Source organism: Anolis sagrei, chromosome 4 (genome assembly GCF_037176765.1).
Source record: "Anolis sagrei isolate rAnoSag1 chromosome 4, rAnoSag1.mat, whole genome shotgun sequence".
In the NCBI taxonomy this organism is placed as follows: domain Eukaryota; kingdom Metazoa; phylum Chordata; class Lepidosauria; order Squamata; family Dactyloidae; genus Anolis; species Anolis sagrei.
The window spans coordinates 207360780-207382551 of record NC_090024.1 but is presented as its reverse complement, the minus strand read 5'-3'; the positions used below and the strand labels follow the sequence as shown (position 1 = coordinate 207382551).

The 21772-nt window shown below is 38.6% G+C and overlaps 1 protein-coding gene across 3 annotated transcripts in view; it reads left to right on the top strand.

Annotated features, from left to right (window-relative positions):
* NDRG3 (NDRG family member 3) overlaps positions 1 to 21772 on the top strand; it is a 67355-nt gene that overhangs the window by 6145 nt on the left and 39438 nt on the right. The window contains exon 1 of one of the 3 annotated variants that reach the window (XM_060772394.2): positions 16368 to 16448. The exons of the other annotated variants lie outside the window; for them this stretch is intronic. The gene's annotated coding sequence lies outside the window, so the exon portion shown is untranslated. Of the gene's footprint in view, positions 1 to 16367; positions 16449 to 21772 lie in introns of those variants that run through there. 3 annotated transcript variants of the gene reach the window in all.

Below are 21772 nucleotides of genomic sequence, written 5' to 3'. Positions count from 1 at the left end.
CTGAAGGCGACGCATAATAATAAAGAGAGGAAAATCATAAATGTCATAATAAAAATAATAATAATAGAATAAAATAATAAATGTAATAATAACAATAATAAAGTAAAATAATAAATGTAATAATAAGAGTAAAATGATAAATGTAATAATAATAATAAATAGCGTAAAATAATAAATGTATAATAATAACAACAACAAAAACAACAACAACAACAACAACAGAGTAAAATAATAAATAACCTTGACTCAAGTATAAGCTGAGGCGGATTTTTTCAGCCTACAAAAAGGGATGAAAAACTAGGCTTATACTTGAGTATATGCAGTATTCCTTTTTAAAATGTATACAATTATTTAGTACCCCACCTCTGGTCTCCATCTCACAACATAACAATGCCTACATAAAACAGTAAAACTCCTACCAGGTATGCAGATCAGCAGCAAAACCACCTTTGGATAGTCTTTGCCTAAGGAAACATTCTCAAATTCATGTTATTGCCATACATTGATAAACAGCTTGAGGGCACATAAACTGTTGGCTATCCATATCAATGGATACAAGCAACCATGACTTGAAAATATTTTTATATAGAATAGAATGCATTTTACTATTATATCTAATGGGACTTGAGCAATCAAACTCAGTGGGTACCAAGGGCCCACTGTACACATATTTTTGGAATTGTGTGCCAAGATTCAAGGAATAAAACTAAATCTATATTTGTGTGGTATTTATGTTATTTGTCATCTTACCTCTTGAATTGCCAGACGCAACAGTGTAGTTTCAGAACTACTACCATCCATTTTTCTTCAGGTACCGGTGAGAGGGACTCTTCTGCTTTCTTGTTTGGGGCTTCTTATTACTGACATAATAATAAATTTAAGTCTTTCTATGTGTTATACCAGACAGAGAAGGTGAGAGAGATGAAGAAACAAAAACCTTCTGTCAAGTAAATTGGTAAACATCATGTATGTTGTGAGCTTGAAAAGAGCAAATACAAGAACAAAACTGTTGCCTTTTCAAGACAACTTTTACAGGTGGAATTTTCTAAGTCCATAGTATTAGCTGATCTTTTTACCAGCATATATTAAGTTCCAGCTTTGGTTATGTTACTTTCAGATTGGGAAGAGTACAGCCAGTCCCCAATGGGATATTGCTTATTTAGTGACATAACATGTTCTCTAGTATGCTGACTTTGGCATGCTCCTATTGCTGTACTAGACCGTGTTGCGCTCCGCCCTCAATTGTGTTGGCGAAGATAATACAGGATACTAGAAATTTATCTTACATAATGAAACATATTACAATGGACTGAAACCGCTTTGGTCACCTTTGTGAATGACCTATGCAAAGTATTGGACAGGGGGAGTGTGTCCCTGTTGATTTTGTTGGACTTTCCAGGGGATTTAAATACCATCAACCATGGTATCCTTCCAAGGCGCCCCTCTGGGATGAGGCTTCAACTGCAGTCAAGTGGACTTTGACATATAGCAGCTCTATGAATGAGAGACTTCCAAGTCACCCTATCAGCACCCTGCTCAGTCTTGCAGGCTCAGGGGGATGGATAGTTTCCGTGACTGAGTCTATCCATCTGTGATGCAGCCTTTCCCTTTTGCTGCTGCCTTCTTCCTTACCAAGCATTATTGTCTCTAACTGAGCTGCATCTTCACAAGATATGCCAAAACAATATCATATGAAAGCTGACTGGCACAACCTGGGGATCACAACCAGACACAGTGAAGACATCTGCCCTTGTGCTTTGCTACTCTGCTGCTGAGTGTGCATGCCCTGTGTGGAATACATCTCACTACGCTAAAATAGTGGATGTGGCTCTTAATGAGACATGCCACATCATCACAGGATGTCTACGTCCTACACCACTGGAGAAATTATATTGTTTAGCCGGTATTGTACCACCTGACATCTGCCGGGAAGTAGCAGCCAATAATGAAAGGACCAAGGCAGTGATATCTCTGGCCCATCCCATGTTTGGATATTAGTCAGCATGCCAACACCTTTAATCAAGAAATAGTTTTCTAAGATCTACAGAGATACTCACAGGAACATCTCAGCAAGTGAGAGTCCAACAGCGGCAGGCAAAACCCCAGAACCTCAGGCCATGGCTGATACCGAAGGAGAGATTTCCCCCTGGGCACACAGAAGACTGGGTGACTTGGAAGGCGCTAGTCCGGCTGTGCTTTGGCACCACCTGATGCAGAGCCAACCTTAAGAAATGGGGCCACGAAGTGGAGTCCACGACATGCGTGTGTGGAAAAAAGCAAACCACAGACCACCTATTACAATGCAGCCTGAGCCCTGCCACATGCACAATGGAGGACCTCCTTATAGCAACACCAGTGACCAACTCCTGGTCAAAGGGCATTTAATATAATGCTCAGTTTTTAAACTTTGTGATTTTTTAAAATAAAATCAAACTGTACCCATGATTTGTTTCTGATATGATAAATAAATAATTCTTGGCCTCTAGGGAGAGTTCAGACTTGATTTGCACTTGGAATCATTTATTTGTCATGTTAGCAGTAAACAATATCTATAACATTGTCTAAAAGACTGGTCTGACTGTGACTTTGCAGCTTCTTTTGGTAGTTCAGATCAAAATAGCACCCCTTGTTTACCTTGCCTTTTGGCAGTTGGAGGGTTTCGGAGGTTCAGGATATTAATCCTGTTTCTTATTTACTACTGACACACAAAATGCATTTAGACCTTTGATTAGGTTAATCTCACAATGTCCATTATCTCAGATTATCTGCAGATAAACCTGTAACAAACCTTTCTGTTGCATAGATCCTCTTAAAAATTGGATAAGATTTACCTTGGTTGAATTTCACTTACTAAAAAGAGGATTTCTAAATTGAAGGCAGGAAGAAAATAGGACCAATTTTTTTGAAAAAGCCATCCACTTTAGATTAATGTTAAACAGTGTAAAGAAGACAAGCATCATAGTAATGTCTGTGTTGTAGGTTGGTTCTTTCTTCATTTTGTGCCTTTGATGTGATGTGTCTGAACAGTTAACAACTGAGATTTTAAAAATCCTGAAATAGTCTTTGAAATGTTTTTGTTATATGGGACAGACATCATGTCACATGCATGCTTCCTGTTGAAACAATCCAAATATTTCTAAGTCAGAATCCTTAGTCTGAGGGGATTTTGACTTGGAAGGGGCTGCAAGGGCCATGCAGGCCAATCACCAGCCATGCATTTCCAAGAAATGACCATCCAACCTCTGTTTAAAGACTTTCAAAGATGGAAAGCCTACTTCCTTTTGGGGTAGCCAATTCCACCATCAAACAATATTTAGGTGGAGTCTCTTTTCGTGTAATTTGATTCAATTGGTTCAAGTATCTGAAGCCGTAGAAAACAAGATTACTGTGCTTTCTATATAACACTCCTTCAAATATTTAAAGATGACTATCATATCATCTCTGTGCTCTCATCTCCAAACACAAGTTATCCAGCTGCCTAAGCTGTTCCTCATAGGACTTAGTTCCGAGACCTTTGACCATCTTGATTACCCTTTTCTGAACACTTCCCAGCTTGTCAGTGTCTTTTTGAATGTCGGCACCCAAAACTGGGGCACAGTATTCGAGGCGAGGTATGACCAAAGCAAAATAGAATTGTATTGTTTTCTTTAGTTTGTATGATATATTTCTATTTGCCCTTTTCCATCTGTTGGACAACTCCTGTTTTCCAAGAATTCTCAAAAAACATTGACAGAGGTTCTGCAATTATATCTCCCAATTCTTTTAATATATCCTTGAAGGCAGTTTATCTGTCCCTGAAGATTTGGATTAATTTAGAATTGTTAAATATACCTGTACTATCTTCGTATGAATTCTGGGGTGCGTCCCATCTAAAAATCCTTTTTATCTCCACCGTAATTGCTTTAGATGCATCACAATTTTTCCACTTTGGATCCCCCCTCCCCACAATTGAACCTTCATTGCTATTGTGTCTTCAAGTGATTTCTTATGGCGACCCTAAGGCTAACTTATCACAGGGTATTTTTGTTGTTGTTGTTGAGAGGGGATTGACTTTGCCTTCCTCGGAGGCTGAAGGATTGTGAGTTGCTCAAGGTTATTCAATGAGTTTCTGAGAGGAAATCAAAAACCCTAATTTTCATAGTTAAAGTCCAATGCTCAAACCACTCCATCACACTGACTCTCCTTTAAAAAAAATCCTATGTATCATGAACTCCCTTTTGCTTTGAATGTTTCTGACCATGGGATCTGAACCGGTATTCCCTTAAGCCTTCTGAAATCAGCTTACTTAAAACTCTAGAGCCTGTGTCTAATTACATTTGGCACAGGAGAATGTTGTTACTCTGCCCAAGGATCCTATGACTTCCACTCTGTTGACCCACTCTTCCCTGCTGGTTAGGATTAAATCCAGAGTAGTTTATTATAGCCTCCTCCATCTTCTGAACAATAGGATTATCTGTAAGGCAATTGAGGAATTTATTGGACCTTACATTCTTGATAAAGTTTGGTTTCCAATAAATATCAGTTCCCCAACTACTAAATTTTCCTTTGAATATTTTGTCATTTATTCCAGGAAGGCACCATTAAATTCTTCAGCCTGGCTTGGGTGTCTAGGCTGACCACTCACAACTGTAATTTTCTGCTCATTTTATTTGTACCCACTTGTTTCTATGCTTTAAGGTATGGCTCTCCCCACAGGATCTCCCCTCACCTGACATTTCACCTGCATCTATGGCAGGCATTCTCAGAGGTTGTGAGGTCAGACCTCACAACCTCTGAGGATGCCTGCCATAGATGCAGGTGAAACGTCAGGAGAGAATGCTTCTAGAACATGGTCATATAGCCCAAAAAACCTACAGCAACCCACCAACTAAAATTGTTTTATACAGTAATCGGTGCTCTTTAGTATTTACCCAATTTTTGTCCCCAGATATTATTGAACGACAACTCCCATGACGTTTGATTGTCCACCATGCAGTCTGGGGGTGATGGGAATTGCAATCCAACAGCATTTGTGGCTGTGAGATTGAGGAAAGGTTAAAGGACGTTTTAAAGCCAGACATCACATCCACTAGCCTTGTATCTAAATCCAAACCCCACTATCCTGACTAAACAGAAGAAACTGCAGCCTTCTGGGTGTTACTGTATCGCAACTCGCATCATCTCTAGTCGTGCTGCCTAATGATGGGGAATACAAGAGTTGTAGATCAGCATCTGGACGGCCACATAAAATGGCAAGACAGGCCAGAGTCAGCCCACAGGTCTTGAGTTTGACACATGTGATCTAGCCTGTTGTGCTGTATCTTCTAGAAATAAAATACCAATCTCTGTTTTAAAATTGGATTCTATATGTTTTTACTCAAAAGCTAGTGCACTAATCTCAGTCGGCCTTGTTCCTAAGTCAGTTAGCATGGCATTGTGTTAAAAGGCCCCCTTAGAAAGAAAGTCATTATGTGTCCTGTCTGCATTGCTCTCAGGTGGTTTGTCCTGTTCCTGTCCATTAAAAGGCGAAAGTCTGCTGGTTGTTTGCCTAATCCAAAACATCTACTGTTGTGACATTTCAAAATGACACTATACAATTATATAATCTCCACTGGAACACTTGCAATGGATTTAACATTAAAAGGATCAATGAAAGCCTGTAGGAAATACACAGAAATCCATGTACTGTAGTACATTTAATTAAAATATAGCATTACAAAGTCCAGTCCAGCAGTTTTTCTTAGGAAAGGGAGACTTAGAACCTCATTATCTATATACAAAAAAGGATTATATATTCCTAATAGCTTTTACCTAACTTGAAGAGTAGTTAGAATCTCCCTCCTCGTCGCAATTTTGACCTACTTTATATATCCAAAACAGGATAATGTAAAACCCTTGGGCAGATCTGCTTTTCTTAAACAGCCATAGCAAGCAAGAATTATGATTATTATTTTATTATGCTACTTATATCCCACTTTTTCTCTCCATACGGAGACACAAAGTGGCTCACAACTAAAGCATGGCAATGCAACTTCAAATATATAAATATACAAGTACTGAAACAGTATTGAACATCATTGAAATAATTTAAAATCACAGCACCCTCTGACAATCTTAAAAAGCTTCTTCTTTAAAAGCCTGCTTGAATAAAAAGATTTTGACTTGATGCCTGAAGGACAGCAAGAAGGGGGCCATTCTGGCTTCCCTAGACAGTGAGTTCCAGAATTGAGGGGTGGCCACTCTTGTTCCCACCAGTTGAAATTAAGATAGAGGTGGGATCAAGAGAAGAGCCTCTCCTGAAGATCTCAGGACCCGGGCAGGTTCATTCAAGGGGATGTGGTCGGTCAAATAGCCTGGACCTCAAATTGTGCTCCTCCAGATGTTTTGACTTCAGCTCCCACAATTCCTAACAGTTGGCAAGCTGGTTGGGATTTCTGGGAGTTGAAGTCCAAAACACCTGGAGGAGCACAGTTTGAGAAACATTTATCTAGGGCTTTAAAGGTCATAACCAACACTTTGAATTGTGCCCTGTAACAGACTGGCAGCCAGTGGAGCTGCTTCAACAGGGGAGTTGTCTGCTTCCTGTAGCAGCCCCAGTGAGCAAAATATAAATACATATATCAGGTGTGTTGAATCATAGACTTTTTACTAAATTCTGCCAGGTTCCAAGGAGCTTCCAAGCAGATCTGTACTTGCTTCTCCCCTCTGCATTTTGTCTTATCATGTTGATTTCAGGCTCACAAAAATCACCCATTACTACATCTGTTGCTGTTATTACATTTACTGACATCCTGACTTTTAACATTTCCGTTATAATTTTGCTTGATCCCTAGTTTGTTTTCTTGGAACCATGGTATGCTTTTTTTTTTACCGACATTTCTTGGGGCTATTTTTCTGTCCCTGAGATTCTCCAAAGACTTTGGGAATTGCCAAAAATGCCAAAAGACAAAAACAAAAAGGATGGAGCCGAAATCACTTCTAGTTTTGAAAAACATATATTTGTTGAATATTAAACAGTGCAAGGGAAATTACAGAACCTCCTTGCTCTCCTTTTGTAGGCAGCTGAAGGGCCTTTTGTTTTGGCAGGACCTCGAGGACCGACTGCTCAGGAGGGACTGTGTTCTTTAGATTTCTTCTTTTAATGGTCTACTTTTAACTGCTCTTAATTTTATTGATGCATTAAATATATATTTATATGTTGTTTGATGGGTTTTTAAAAAACTATGTTTTAACTTTTGTAAGCCACCTTAAGTCACTAAATGCAATTACATTCAATGTTTTAGTTTTACAATTATAATATAAACACATTAACCTTTTCTGTTAACATTTCTTCAAGTCACGTCTGACTTACAGTGACCCTGAGGCAAACCTAACGTAGGGTTTTCTTGGCAAGATTTGTTCAGAAGGAGATTGCCATTGTCTTTGCCTTCCTCTGTGGCTGAGTGTGACTTGCCCAAGGTCACCCAATGGCTTCCATGGTTGAGCGAGAAATCAAACCTTGGTCTCTAGAAGTCAAAGTCTGAGACTTGAATCACTATAACATGCTGACTCCCATGTAAAGAAATGCATGCAAGAGAAAAGACCAGAAGTGTTGTTTCCGGTGTGTAGCAGACTGAGATAGTGATTATCAGATGTTTTCCTAAACAAGGAAGTTTTAAATTCCTGTTTCCCATGGTTATGCATGAGTTCACTGTCAGAAATTAGCATAATCCTTGTTCCCCAGGGAGTGCATCACATGCACCCACTTGGGGAACAGACCTGTGTGCTTAGCTCCCCTTCTGGAAGCAGATAATCTCCTTGAGCTACATAGTGGAAATTTGCATTCTAAGGACAGATTGCTTTCCATTTACTGTGGGTATTTTCAAATAGTCATGGGCTTCCCTCTTCACAGATTCAGGGCATAAAATTAAGTTCAAGCCATACTATGTTTGGCCAGATAAATAATGTGTATAAAACACTTTTTTGCAGTAGAACGTAAGGATACATACATACATATACACATCCACACATGCATATATACATACATACATACATATATAGCAGGGGCACACTAAAGTGCAACCGTTAAATGTAGTTGGGCTGCACCTTCCCGCATTCCCAACTATGCTGACTAGATTGGATAAGAGGCGTAGTCTAACAATATCTGAAGGAATACACATTGCCCACTCAGATAATGGAATCACGTTATATTACATGATTAAATCTGTGTAAATTGACCTGTCCCTTCACTCAAGCAGTCTTGCGCTATTGGTGCTATTAAGTTTATTTAAATGGTAGCAATTTGAAAGAGGATGCCTTATTGTAGGTTTCAAGGTTAAAGCCGAGTTTCAGATCTGGGTAGGATAAAGGCCACCGCTACTGCATTTTTATGTAGCTGAACTATGTTGTCAAATGGAATTTTCCATCCAGTGCTGTGCTCTCCATTCCCTTGTAAGGACTGTGTTTACACTCTGTGAGTGGAACAGAGTAACAACTAGAGCTATTAAGTTTTTAAAATAGCTGTAATAGTAAAAATTGATTGTGCATGACACGGGTCAACGATTAGGAAGGGACTATTAACAATATTGCGAATAAACATATTCCGACTTCCATCCCCCTCTGTGGACCCTGAAACAGAGAAGAGGGCAGGGGACTGTGTCCACTAAAGTTGGACCACCAAGACTCCTGTAGTTTGAGGCCCTTCGGCAGGAATTATTATCCTAAAAGATTGAAAAGCAACCCTTGAAAAGCAACCAATCAGTCAGTGCATTCAGGAGATCCCAAAGGAGATTCATTTTCAAGCTCTCCCAGGGGTTGCCAATACTTTCATCCCAGGAAAGCCTCCCCCCCCCCCCCCAAAGGAGAAAGCTAGCAAAGAGGGGAGGCAAGCACATGAAACAGCTAAAGTAATTGCAGAGATAGGAACACAGCTGTAACGATAGAATCCTGCTCTTCCATGGATGAGTTGGCTTGCAAAAGAGAGATATACTAGATAGCTGTTTAGCATGCCCCTAGGCTCTAAAGGGGCAAGCTTGGGGTGGGGTGCAGTCTCCTTCTTGACCAGCTCAATTCTGAGATTCAGGTGGTCCCCCCTGAGGATTCACCTTTCCTGCAAAGAAGGGATTATATATTAGATGGTTCTTACATGTGTTCCAGCTTCTGAAACCTTTGAAGCAAGGAAGGCAGAAGATCTGCCTCAATTAGAGGAACTAGGAAGCAGGGGTGAAACAGATAACGAATTGTTCTTTTAGTAACTGGTTGGCTGGCTTCACTGTTTTCCTGGGCCTGGTCCAAACTGCCTGTTCTGAGTGCGGATGGCATCTTACAAACCATATGGTGTATGTACTTTGTGCTCGGGTGCTGGCAGAGGCTGCAGCGGCCATCAATCGCAGTGTAGCTTTGAAAGAGGCAGTGACTCTTATTTCATATGATAAGGCACACATGGCAAAATGGAAGAGGCTGGTGGAGCCTTTGAAAGCCCACCCCAAGGCCAGGTTTTCCATCATCCCCAAAAAAGCACCTCTAGAATGCAGACTTACACATCTTGAGTTGTTTTCAATTCATATGCATTTTTGGCCATGCAGTAAACATTAGAACCTGTGACACTGGGGCCCTTATGGTTAATAGCCATAAGGCTAAATGCAGCATCCAGTAAACACTTATGGTGTTATTCATTAACTCAAATGACCTTTGTTTGCTAGATTTGATGACAAATGTTATGTAGATAGTGAAATGCCAATGGGACCCCTAGTGAAGGTTTGAAGGATTTATCTCTTAATGTATGTGAAAGTCGGAGCAGATTCTGCTATTGTGACCTGCTACCTAGATGTACAGGAAAGAGATCTAAGCACCAAAATCCTAAATAAAGAATGGGAAAATGCTAAGGTGTCCTTTTAAGTACATTTCAGCCCTGAGAACAGAATGTACGTGCAAAAACATTATAGGTCACATTTATGACTTTCAATGATGTCCAGATTTTGCAAAGGAATGTCACTAATGAGCTAGTGCAGATGTGGAGAAGGTAGTGCTCTTACCTCTATGTGGCATTATTATCCAATTGTACGTACATTTTGGGATGGGATTATGGAAATTATAGGCAATATCACACATCAGGTCTTTAGAGAAAGATGCCTACTGCTCTTGCTGTTTAGATACAGTATATGGGGGAAATGATCACCAAAGGAGAAGCATCCTATATTTTACCTGTTAACTGCAACTGAAAGGAAAGAATTGGAAATATGCGGAGGAGTGAGAAAATCAGATTACTGTATTGAACAATGGTAGTCTTTCATCAAAATGGAGGCTTAATGAGTGTCACATTGGAACAGTATAAATCCTGGAGGGGGATTTTAATGGAAATGTATAAGATCATGTATGTATTTATACAAGTTCAAAAGAGGGTTCAAAATCTTCTGCCAATAATTACATCTGCAGCAAAAATGGCTCTGTGTTACTTTAATGAAGTTCAGCGTGTTTCTGTTTTTTGTTTGTTTTAAAAGTTCTTTGTCACATTTGGCTTGAAACATTGAAAATGCAAAAAACACTAAATAAAAGTATTGTTTTGATTTCTCATGAAAAGCCAGGAATATGAAAAGGCATATTTAATGCAAACACGTGCTGATCAAGTCTTCAATCCTATATTGTTTCATAAAATATAAAATTTAATGCTACTAAAATCATTAGCAAATTAATCTGAACAGTGTTGCTATGAGAATAAACTGGAACTAGAGCAAATAAGTGTGTGAATCTATTCCTTTTATCAGGAGATCAAAGCTCCATCTGCTTTTGCTGAAAATAACACAAAGAAGAAACGATGGGTCTAAAACTCTGTTTTTCTGCAGACAAATCCTAAATATGTCAACTCAGAAGTACCCACACACAAGATTAGTGGAGCTTACTGGGTGTAAATAAATGTACATCATGGTGGCAGAACATAATCTAGACAACATCCTAATTTCAAGATTGGCTGATGACCATATTTGTAGCCCTATGCCTAATAGACAATCATAAAAGTTCTGGGATATTGTCAGGGAGAAATGCAAAAATACATTTTCTGTAGAAAAAAAGGCAGCGGGAGAAAGAAGAAAGACAAGAAAATCTATTTGATGACTGATAAATCTCTTCAAACAAATAGACACCAAAAGGCACCAAAATACTGTTCAGCAACTTGTATGTTGGCACAAATATGAGTAGAATTATTAAAGTAATCAGTATAAATAAATAGAAAACAATCAGCATAAAAGAAAAAGAGAACTCTTCCAGAAGTTCTGAAAAATCAAAGGGAATTTTAAACCAAGAGCTGGGATGACATATGATCGCCAAGATGACACTTACAGAATTTGGACAAAACAAAAAGACAATGGAAACAATACGCTGAAGAACTGTATAAAAGAAGAACCAGAAAACAGATTTTGTTGAAAAGGAACATTTTCAGAATGAACCCACAATTTTAAAAAGTGAAGATGAAAAAGGCACTCAAAACTCTTGGAAGAAATAAACTATCAAAATCAGATGCCATACCAACTGAGCTGTTTCAGGCTATAGTGTCTCTTCAAATTCTGTCCGAAATATGCCATTATATATATATAAATATATAAACCCCATTTTCCTAGTTTCCAACAGACCTCACAACCTCTGAGGATGCTTGCCATAGATGCAGGCTAAATGTCAGGAGAGAATGCTTCTGGAACATGGCCATACAGCCCGGAAAACTCACAGCAACCCAGTGATTCTGACCATGAAAGCCTTGGACAACACAAAAATGAAATTGATTATTGTTGTATTAGGGCATTGATCTCTCTTAAATTTGTTTCTTTCTCATCCTTGAACTTCTATTTCCAATCCATGGGTCTTAAATACAGAGAAAACTACCTAAACTGTCAGCCACTTTTGCTCCAGATTCTAGAAGGAAAGCAGGATACAAACAAATATAATATTTATGCTAATAATCACCAAATTGATTGATTTGCTTTAAGAAGTGGTACTTTAAGTTATCTTATAAGCATATAAAACACATTGTTTACATCCGAGTGCTGAAACCTGCATTCCAATTTGTGATCAGACACCCCAAAACCGGTGTCTTGTTGTCACTTAAATATGTATAAATATTTTGACTATTTCTTTGAACCTGTATCCTCAGCTAATAATCCAGCAATAATATAAATATGTCTAAAAATATACGTGCCAAACAAATAGGATTTCCAGTGGTGCCTGGATTTCTTTCAAATAAAAGTATATGCATTTGTTTCAAACAGTCCCAGTTTGAATGAATTGCCAGCTCATTGCATGTTTGTATGCACCTCCCAAGTTGTCTTGTTGACTTGTGACGGTCCCATGAATTTTATAGGGTTTTCTTAGGCAAGGAACCCTCAGAAGTAGTTTATCCAGTTCCTTACTCTGATAGGATCTGGTGTATTTAGGTTATTTAAGCCTTTCCTATTTATTATGCATCCTTAGAATCTGAACAGTTCTTGCCAAGAAAACTCTGGATTGGAAACAACTGAAGGCAAACAACAGTTTATATGCTTTAAGTGCTAACATTTACACATTGTTTCAATTTTTAGTGTTAGTTGCATTGAGTCTCCTTTGAGAAAAAAAGTGGGGGATATAAATACATTTGTATATATAACTAGCCATCCCCTGCCACGCGTTGCTGTGGCCCAGTCTGGTGATCTGGAAAAATAATGAGAAAGTGTTGGTTTCTGGTTGTAGGTGAACGACAACTCCCAAATTCAAGGTCAATGCTCACCAAACCCTTCTGGTGTTTTGTGTTGGTCAAGGGGGTCCTGCATGCCCTGGTTGGGTCAATTCTATCATGACATTTCATTGTAGGTGAACTATAAATCCCAGCAACTACAACTCTCTCTCTCTATCTATCTATCTCTATGGCTGGATAGCTAAAGAGGACTTTGTCAGGAGGACTTTGATTACGTTTTCTTGCCCTGATGAAGGGAGTTGGATTGGGTGGCCTTAAGTATTTTCTGTTGGTCATGGGGGTTCTGTGTGGGAAGTTTGCATCGATTCTGTCGTTTGTGGGCTTCAGAATGCTCTTTGATTGTAGGTGAACTGTGAATCCCAGTGACTACAAGTCCCAAATGTCAAGGTCTATTTCTCCCAAACTCCATCTGTGTTGATATTTGGGCGTATTGAGTGCTTGTGCCAAGTTTGGTCCAGATCCATCATTGTTTGAGTCCACAGTGCTCTATGGATGTAGGTGAACTACAACTCCCAAACCCAAGGTCAGTGCCCACCAAATGCTGCTAGTATTTTCTGTTGGTCATGGGAGGCCTGTGTGCCAAGTTTGGTTCAATTCCATCTTTCAGAATGCTCTTTGATTGTAGGTGAACTATAAATCCCAGCAACTACAACTCCCAAATGACAAAATCATATTTTTTAAAGTGATGGTCACTCCTTGTGTAGTGAGACGTTTTGTTGCCAAATTTGGTGTGATTTTCTTCATTGGTTCTTTTGTTTTTAAGGTACTCGTTATGCACAGAGCATTTTTATATATATAGATGCAGGCAGTCCCTGAGTTACAAACATTCGACTTACAAATGACTCATAGTTAAGAACATGGGTGAGATAACAGGAAGTGAGAGAAATCTAATCCTAAGAAGGGTAATTCACTCCTGAAAGAGTAATCATGGAAAAAGGTGTCTCCACTGAAGCTTTATCGCCAATCCTTATTTCCACTACAAACCAAACGTTTCAAAATCCAATTCTCACAGGGACAGAAAGTGAGGATAAGTTTTCTGAACAGGGGCAGACAGCAAAACAAACACCTAAAGGTGTTAATCCTTCTCTATGCTATACAAAGCTTGCATATCTGTCTATCTATTTATCTGTCTGTCTGTCTGGTGTTACACCTTAAATGTACCTGTTCCATGTTACATACAAATTCAATTTAAGAACAAACCTACATCCTACCTGTTCAACTTGTATGCAGAACACATCATGTGACATGCAGGGCTTGATGAATCCAAGGCTGGAGTCAAAATTACTGGAAGAAACATTAACAAACCTAGATATGCAGATGATACAACTTTGATGGCTGGAAGTGAGGAGGAGCTGAGGAGCCTTATAACCAAAGTGAAAGAAGAAAGTGCAAAAGCTGGGTTGCAGTTAAACATCCAAAAAATCAAGATTATGGCGACCAGACTGATTGATAACTGGCAAATAGATGGAGAAAACATGGAGGCAGTGACAGACTTTGTATTTTTAGATTACTGTAGATGCAGAGTGTAGCCAGGAAATCAGAAGACTTTTACTTATTGGGAGGAGAGCAATGATCAATCTTATTAAAATAGTGAACAGTAGAGACATCATGTTCGCAACAAAGGTCGGCATAGTTAAAGCAGTTGTATTCCCCGTAATAACGAATGAATGCGATAGCTGGACCATAAGGAAAGCTGAGCGAAGGATGATAGATGCTTTTGAACTGTGGTGTTGGAGGAAAATTCTGAGATTGCCTTGGAACGCAAGAATATCAAACATGTCCACACTCCAGGAAATAATGCCTGACTGCTCAATGGACGGAAGGATATTAAAAGCAAAGATGAAGTACTTTGGCCACATAATGAGAAGACAGGAAAGCTTAGAGAAGACAATGATGCTGGGGAAAATGGAAGGAAAAAGGAAGAGAGGCCGCCCAAGGGTAAGATAGATGGATGGTATCCTTGAAGTGACTGGCTTGACCTTGAAGGAGCTGGTGGCCACAGCCAACAGGGAGCTCTGGCGTGGACTGGTCCATGAGGTCACAAAGAGTTGGAAGCAATTGAACAAATAAATAACCTATCTTGTTTGTAACTTGGGGACTGCTTGTAATAATAAAAATAAATTTGCTTCTAAAAATAAAGGGAGTCAGTGAGGTCTGGTATTAGATCGAGAAGACTTGGGTTTAGATCTTCTCATCCATTGAAACTCATTGTTTGATTTTGGGCAAGCCACTCTCAAAGGCAAAGACAACCCCCACGGAACAAATCTTGCCAAGAAAACTCTGATACGTTCACATTAGGGTCCCTCACAGGCCCTATATTCCAGGATTTCTGTTTATCCCAGATTATCTAGCAGTGTGGACTCACATAATCCAGTTTAAAGCACAAAACATAGGATCAGATCATGGAATATCAGGCTTGTCTGGAAGGGCCCCAAGTCAGAAATTGCTTGAAGGCACACAGCAGAGGGTACATCTACATGGTAGAATTAATGCAGTTTGGCACCACTTCATGGAATTATGGAATTTGTAGTTTGGCATGGGCTTTTTCCTAAATCTAAAACGCCCATGATACAATAGCATTGAGCCATGGCAGTTGAAGTGGTGTCAAACTGCATTGATGTTACAGTGTAGATCAGGCATGGGCAAACTTCGTCCCTCCAGGTGTTTTGGACTCCAACTCCCACAATTCCTAACAGCCTACCGGCTGTTAGAAATTGTGGGAGTTTGAGTCCAAAACATCTGGAGGGCCGAAGTTTGCCCATGCCATTATTTATTTATTTATTTATGACATTTATATGCCGCCCTTCTCACCCCGAAGGGGACTCAGATTGGCTTACAAGATATATATACATACAATATATCATTAGCATAGTACAGTATCAGTATTGGGTTGTTGTTGGTTTTCTCGGGCTATATGGCCATGTTCTAGAGGCATTCTCTCCTGGCGTTTCGCCTGCATCTATGGCAAGCATCCTCAGAGGTAGTGAGGTCTGTTGGAACTAGGAAAAAGGGATTATTTATCTGTGGAATGACCAGGGTGAGACAAAGAATTCTTGTCTCTGAGGATGCTTGCCATAGATGGAGGCGAAACGTCAGGAGAGAATGCCTCTAGAACATGGCCATATAGCCCGAGAAAACCTACAACAACCCAGTGATTCCGGCAATGAAAGCCTTCGACAATATCAGTATTATGTTATTATTATTTTGTACTCTACCATTATATTGTAATATTACATGTAATATAAAATATATAATTATAATAATATTGTATTATTACTCTTATTATATTGTATTACATTATAATATTATAAATATTATATGTATATTCAATATATTACATTATTTAGCCTTGTTTAGACACTACCTATCGGTTGAAGCCACATAACAATGAAATAATACTGTCTGAAGAGGAATAAATCTAGTGAATAGAACAGTGAATGGCTTGATTCTTCTTAAATCAATGCATAAAACTATTTTACTTCCCATCTCCTGATTGAATCTTCCTATTTGTGAATGCCTGGCTTGACTACCACACAAAAAACACAGGACCAACACCAACCACTCTTGCTCAAACGGCAGCCAGGCCAAGACTGGCTGGGGACAATGAACAAACCTTTTCTCTGTTCTCGCGAGAACACCGAAAAGGGCGACATCTCGCGCTGGCAAATTGCAAGCTGCGGAAGAGAGAGAGCGCGCGCCCAAAGGGGAAGCGCCTGTTGCGCGCGCACCGGCCAACGGGACCCCCCCCCTCCCCCGCCCCTACCGCGTGCATTTGGTATGTAACGAGGCCACCGTTGCCCTGGCAACCAAGGGTACCTCTCTCCTGCTCAGGGCCTTAGCCAGGCAATTTGGGAGTCTGTACAAAACAAGACTCCTGGCAAGAGATAGTCTTGGTGTTTAAACTCTGCTATTATTATTGTTATGCTGACATTGGGGGGAGGGGTTGTGTACACACTGGATTTACAGCAGTTTGGCATCGCTTTAACTGCTTAACTCCCATGGAATCCTGAGGTTTGTTTTGCAATTTGTTTTGCAATTTCTCTGAGAAAGAGTGCTGGTGCCCAGAGTGTAGATGCAGCCTGAGGATGTTGAAATATTATAGTGTGAGCCCTGTTTGTTTGTTTGTTTACAGCATTTATATGCTGTCCTTCTCACCCTGAAGGAGAGTCAGAGCGGCCTACAAGTTATATGTACATTATTATTATTAAACTTTATTGGGTTGTTGTAGGTTTTTTCGGGCTATATGGCCATGGTCTAGAGGCATTTTCTTCTGACGTTTCACCTGCATCTATGGCAAGCATCCTCAGAGGTAGTGAGGATAAATAAACTTTATTTATCCCCCCGCCACCCTCTCCCGTCAGGTACTCGGGGCAGCTAGCATGAGGCCAAGCTTAACAAATACAATAAACAAATGAAATACATACAGCAAAATAATAGCTAAAATTAAATTAAAATAATATACCACAATTAAAAAGACCAATAACATAAAAACAGTAAAGGAAAGTTAACACAGTGAAATATAACATCAGGTATGAAGTGAAATAACAATTGCAGACAAGGAGTAAATCAGGATTGTCTAGGCCAAATGCACAGATTTTTTTTTTAATCGTGTCAGGAGCGACTTGAGAAACTGCAAGTCTCTTCTGGTATGAAAGAATTGGCCGTCTGCAAGAATGTTGCCCAGGGGACGCCCGGATGATTTGATGTTTTTATCATCCTTGTGGGAGGCTTCTCTCATGTCCCCGCATGAGGAGCTGGAGCTGATAGAGGGACCTCATCCAAAAACAGTGGACATAGGATGGGATAGAAAACTGGAGCAATTTATCTGGTGGGAGGTACAGGAGGGACAAGCTATGGGGCTTAATAACTAGCTGGGAATATGGAGAAGTGCATCAAGAGGAGTATATGCTATATGTTATTAGTATAGCACAATATTAGTATTATGTATTACTGTATTGTACTATGCCACTATACTGTATTATTAGTAATGTTACATGTAATATGAAATATAAAACTATTTTATTAATATTATATAGTATTATAATATTATCAATGTTATATGTGTATACAATATATTATTAGCACAGCACAATGTTATTATATATTACTATATTGTACTATACCACAATACTGTAATTTTATTAATAATATTACATGCAATATAAAATATATAATTATTTTATTGCATTATTAGCATTATATTGTATTACATTATATTATTATCACTATTATATATGTATACTATATATTATAATATTAGCACAGCACAGTATTAGTATTATATATTACTATATTATTGTTGGGGAGAGGGGCTCCCAACTGATGATCCAGGGAAGGGGCTTCAGCACCAACTGTTGATTTTCTCATTTTGTATCTTGGTCATTGTTATAGTAATACTTCAGATATTTTTGTTTCATGCTTTTGCAAAAACATGCCAGCAAACCAAGAAAAAATGCTAGGTTTGTATTAATTTCCTTTATACAGTACTTTTTGAAACAGAAGGTTTGTTACACTTACTGGTAATTATTTCCATCATTATTCCAGCTTGTGAACTCAGTAATTTTTCTCCTATGATTCTGAGAAATAAATACGCAGAGAAGTTCAGACAATTTTGGAAAATACCTCAATTTTTATATGGAGGTATCAATCAATCTCATCCTGCCTTCATTTTGCAGAATTGGCTACACGTCAGCTGTGTCCATTTCTTTTGCAGAAATGCATTTATGCCAACACTTTAGATCAGGCATGGGCAAATTTGGGCCTTCCAGGTGTTTTGGACTTCAGCTTCCACCATTCCTAGCAGCATCAGGTCCCTTCCTTTTCCCCCTCAACCGCTTAAAGAAGGGGCCTGAGACTGTTAGGAATGGTGGTAGTTGAAGTCCAAAACACCTGAAGGGAAGGCCCAAGTTTGCCCATGCTTACATTAGATCCAATTCTTAGAATCATGATTTGGATTCATGCTCATCCTCTATGTTTGAAGATAAGTTACTTTAAAATTTCTTAAATGTTTCCTTCTCAAGAATAGTGGTTATAAATTGGAATGCTTCCCATTTTCTCAGACTTTGGTGTCTAATATGATAATAATTTAATAGATGACACATCCGTTTTCAATTCTTTCATTTTACATTTGTTCTCGGTTGTTTACAATCCTTGATAATGGGGCTTCAAGCTGAAAACAGGATTAACCTGGGCTGCTCCCACAAATCTTTTTAACAGATGCAGGCTTGTTCTCTGAAAAGAAGAAGCTTTTTAAATCTACTTCCAATATTATCCTCATCTTATCCAGTTCCTTAGTTGATGCTGTTTAAGAGCCACCTGCTCTTTTTAATTATTTGTTACACAAACCCCAATTATTTAGTTGTGTGTTCTTTGCATACTTTCTCATAATCTTGACATCCAAAGAGTTCAGTTGCATTCCAAAAAATTGGCTCTTGTGTTATTCCTGCTACACTAGGACTACGACTCAGCTTTCCTGATGTCAAAAAACAATGTATTTATTTAATTTCCTTGTTAAACTTAAAAGAGATTTATCACTATTTTAAAAATGTGATGTGAGAGGTAGCAATACTGTCCCTGAGAAGTAGGCTATAGCAGTAATTCTTTAAACAAATGAATTGTTGTTTTACTACTAAATATTGGCTAGTCTGTAATTCTTCTAAAAATATGCAAAATAAAAATTCAAATTAAAAAAAGGGAGATGCAAACAAATGTACAGCGGGCCCTTGTTATCTATTGGAGTTTGGTTCCAGAAACCTTTGTGGATACCAAACTCTGTGGATGATCAATGACCATGTGGTCTCTTCCAACTCTATGACTCTACAAATCCATGTGTTGTCGATCAAATTAGAATGGCTGTGGATAGAGAGACCCAAGCCATTGTGGGTTGCCTGGTGAGAAAGAGAAGCCAGTATTCCAGAATAAATTTCACCAAGTTGAAGAGAAAGCCACTGAGGTTTTATTTCTTTCCATCTGGAATGGATGACGATTGCAGTAGCCTGCCAACAAAATCGACATGCTCACTGGGCAGAGAAATACAAAACATATAGCTTTCAGATTAAAAAAATTCCCATTCCCCGCCCCGCCCCCCAAGCTGGCTTTGTTATGATTGCCTGTGACATCAGCAAGCCAGCAGGAGATCCAATGAGGGCTCTGGCCCTGCTTTTGGCCATTCAGCCAATGAGATGGAAGAGAGGCGAGCAACATGGATACAGAGGGCCAACTGTGTTAGTAATTTGAGATATAAATGTATTACTATGACTGATAATAACCTTCTTAAATATAATGCTCATTTACTTCTCAAAGTTTTGGAATTAAATTATTGCATTTTGGATTACATTTTTGACATTAGTAGTGCTGTGTCAGTGACATCCAGTGTGTCTTGAAATCTGAAATTTTTGATCAGTGGGGTTATTTTCTGGTAATTCCTTCATGTACCGTTAAGAGTAAACAACGCTTCTTTATGGAAATGACACTTCTTTTGTTTTACCATGTAGCAACTAGAAAGTTTATACAATTCATTACACTATACAAAAGTAACAACTAGAAAAGTTATACAAGGACTTACTGATCTAGGTAAGTGTGGTATTTAGTTGCAGCCCAACTCCTTGTATCATTTCCCAGTTATATATTTGGATATTTAATAGTGAATATTAAAAATACCAGTCAAGAATAAGGGATGTTTAAGTTTTTGTTGAAGATCTTCTTTGTCATACTTATGGCCATTTTCCTTTCCATATCCAGAGAGCATGCATACAGTTACCTTGGAAACATGAGCCGACTGTATACCAGTTGTGACAAATAAGGCTTGTATCCTTCTGGACACTGCTTTCTTCAATGCTGCTAGCTTTCCTTGATCCTTAAAGCAATTAGACTGTGGAAGTATTAATCATACCTGTAAAGGCAAAACAGTCTGTCATTACTCATGTATATACATGAGAAGTATGGAGGGTGTTGTTGATTTATGGGAGAATTTACAGCTTTTATATGCTCCAGTATTAAGAGGGCTGACCCGGGACATTTTTGCTGCCTGGGACAGCCAAGGTAAAACACAGTGCTTGTAAAATTAGGATTCAAAACTAATTTGTTAGTGTTGGATATTAGAAGTGAGTAATTAATTAGTTGTCATTCAGATTGATAAGTGAAAGTGATTGTGAAATATCTGTTAATAAATTACTTAAGCTGTTAGAACAAGACATGGAATTGAGAGAGAACATGGAGTCATCATTGTTGCCCTTAAGGGCAAATTTTGATTGGTTCTTTCAAACATGTTTTTAAAAATAATTTTAAAGTTGGCTTTCTCACTCTGACACTTTTTCCATATTTACTGAAAATCCCATAATATTTCTTGGGTGGAGATTATTTGGTTGGGAAGTTCTCAGATTGGGAAAAGATGTTTTAAAACATGGGATTTTATACCCTTAAATGTTGACATTGATCTCTATCTTTCCACTCTACTCTCCCCAACTATTATATAAACATTTCACTCATTCTTCTAGTGACTTATTTATGAAAGGTTAATAAATAGTTATGTATATTGGCTAGATGACACTGATAGAACAGCAATAAATGTGTATCTTTGGAGATCAGTCAGTGACTTCTTAATCAGAATATTTTGAGTGTTTTTCTGTATATACAAAAATCTTTTTTTTGCATTATTAAATCCCTGCATTCTCTCTTCCTCCTTGTTTATAGGCTCCTATAGTTTCAGATGCCTGCAAAGATGCCCTCATTACAACCACACACACACACACACACACACACACACAAACCAAGAAGAGAAAGGAAAAATATTTTGGAGCTATGGCAGTATTTTCCGAAAAGCCACCAGATGTACATTTTCTAGAAAGGTGTGCTTTATGCCTATGGTAGTCAGGGAAAAGGTAGCTTATTTACTTCCCAATTAAATCCAATATGGCACTGTATTGCCAGGATAATATAATGTTGTTCCCTTCCCTTCATCCCTGCCTTCCCTTGGTGTAACATGAGGGCCGGAAGCGACAATAGTGGGGAAAAGAGATTTGGAAATTCTCATTTTTTAAATGAAAACAACTGAATCATTGGAAAAAAAAACATCCATAGTTCTCCCTTAATAAGAAACAG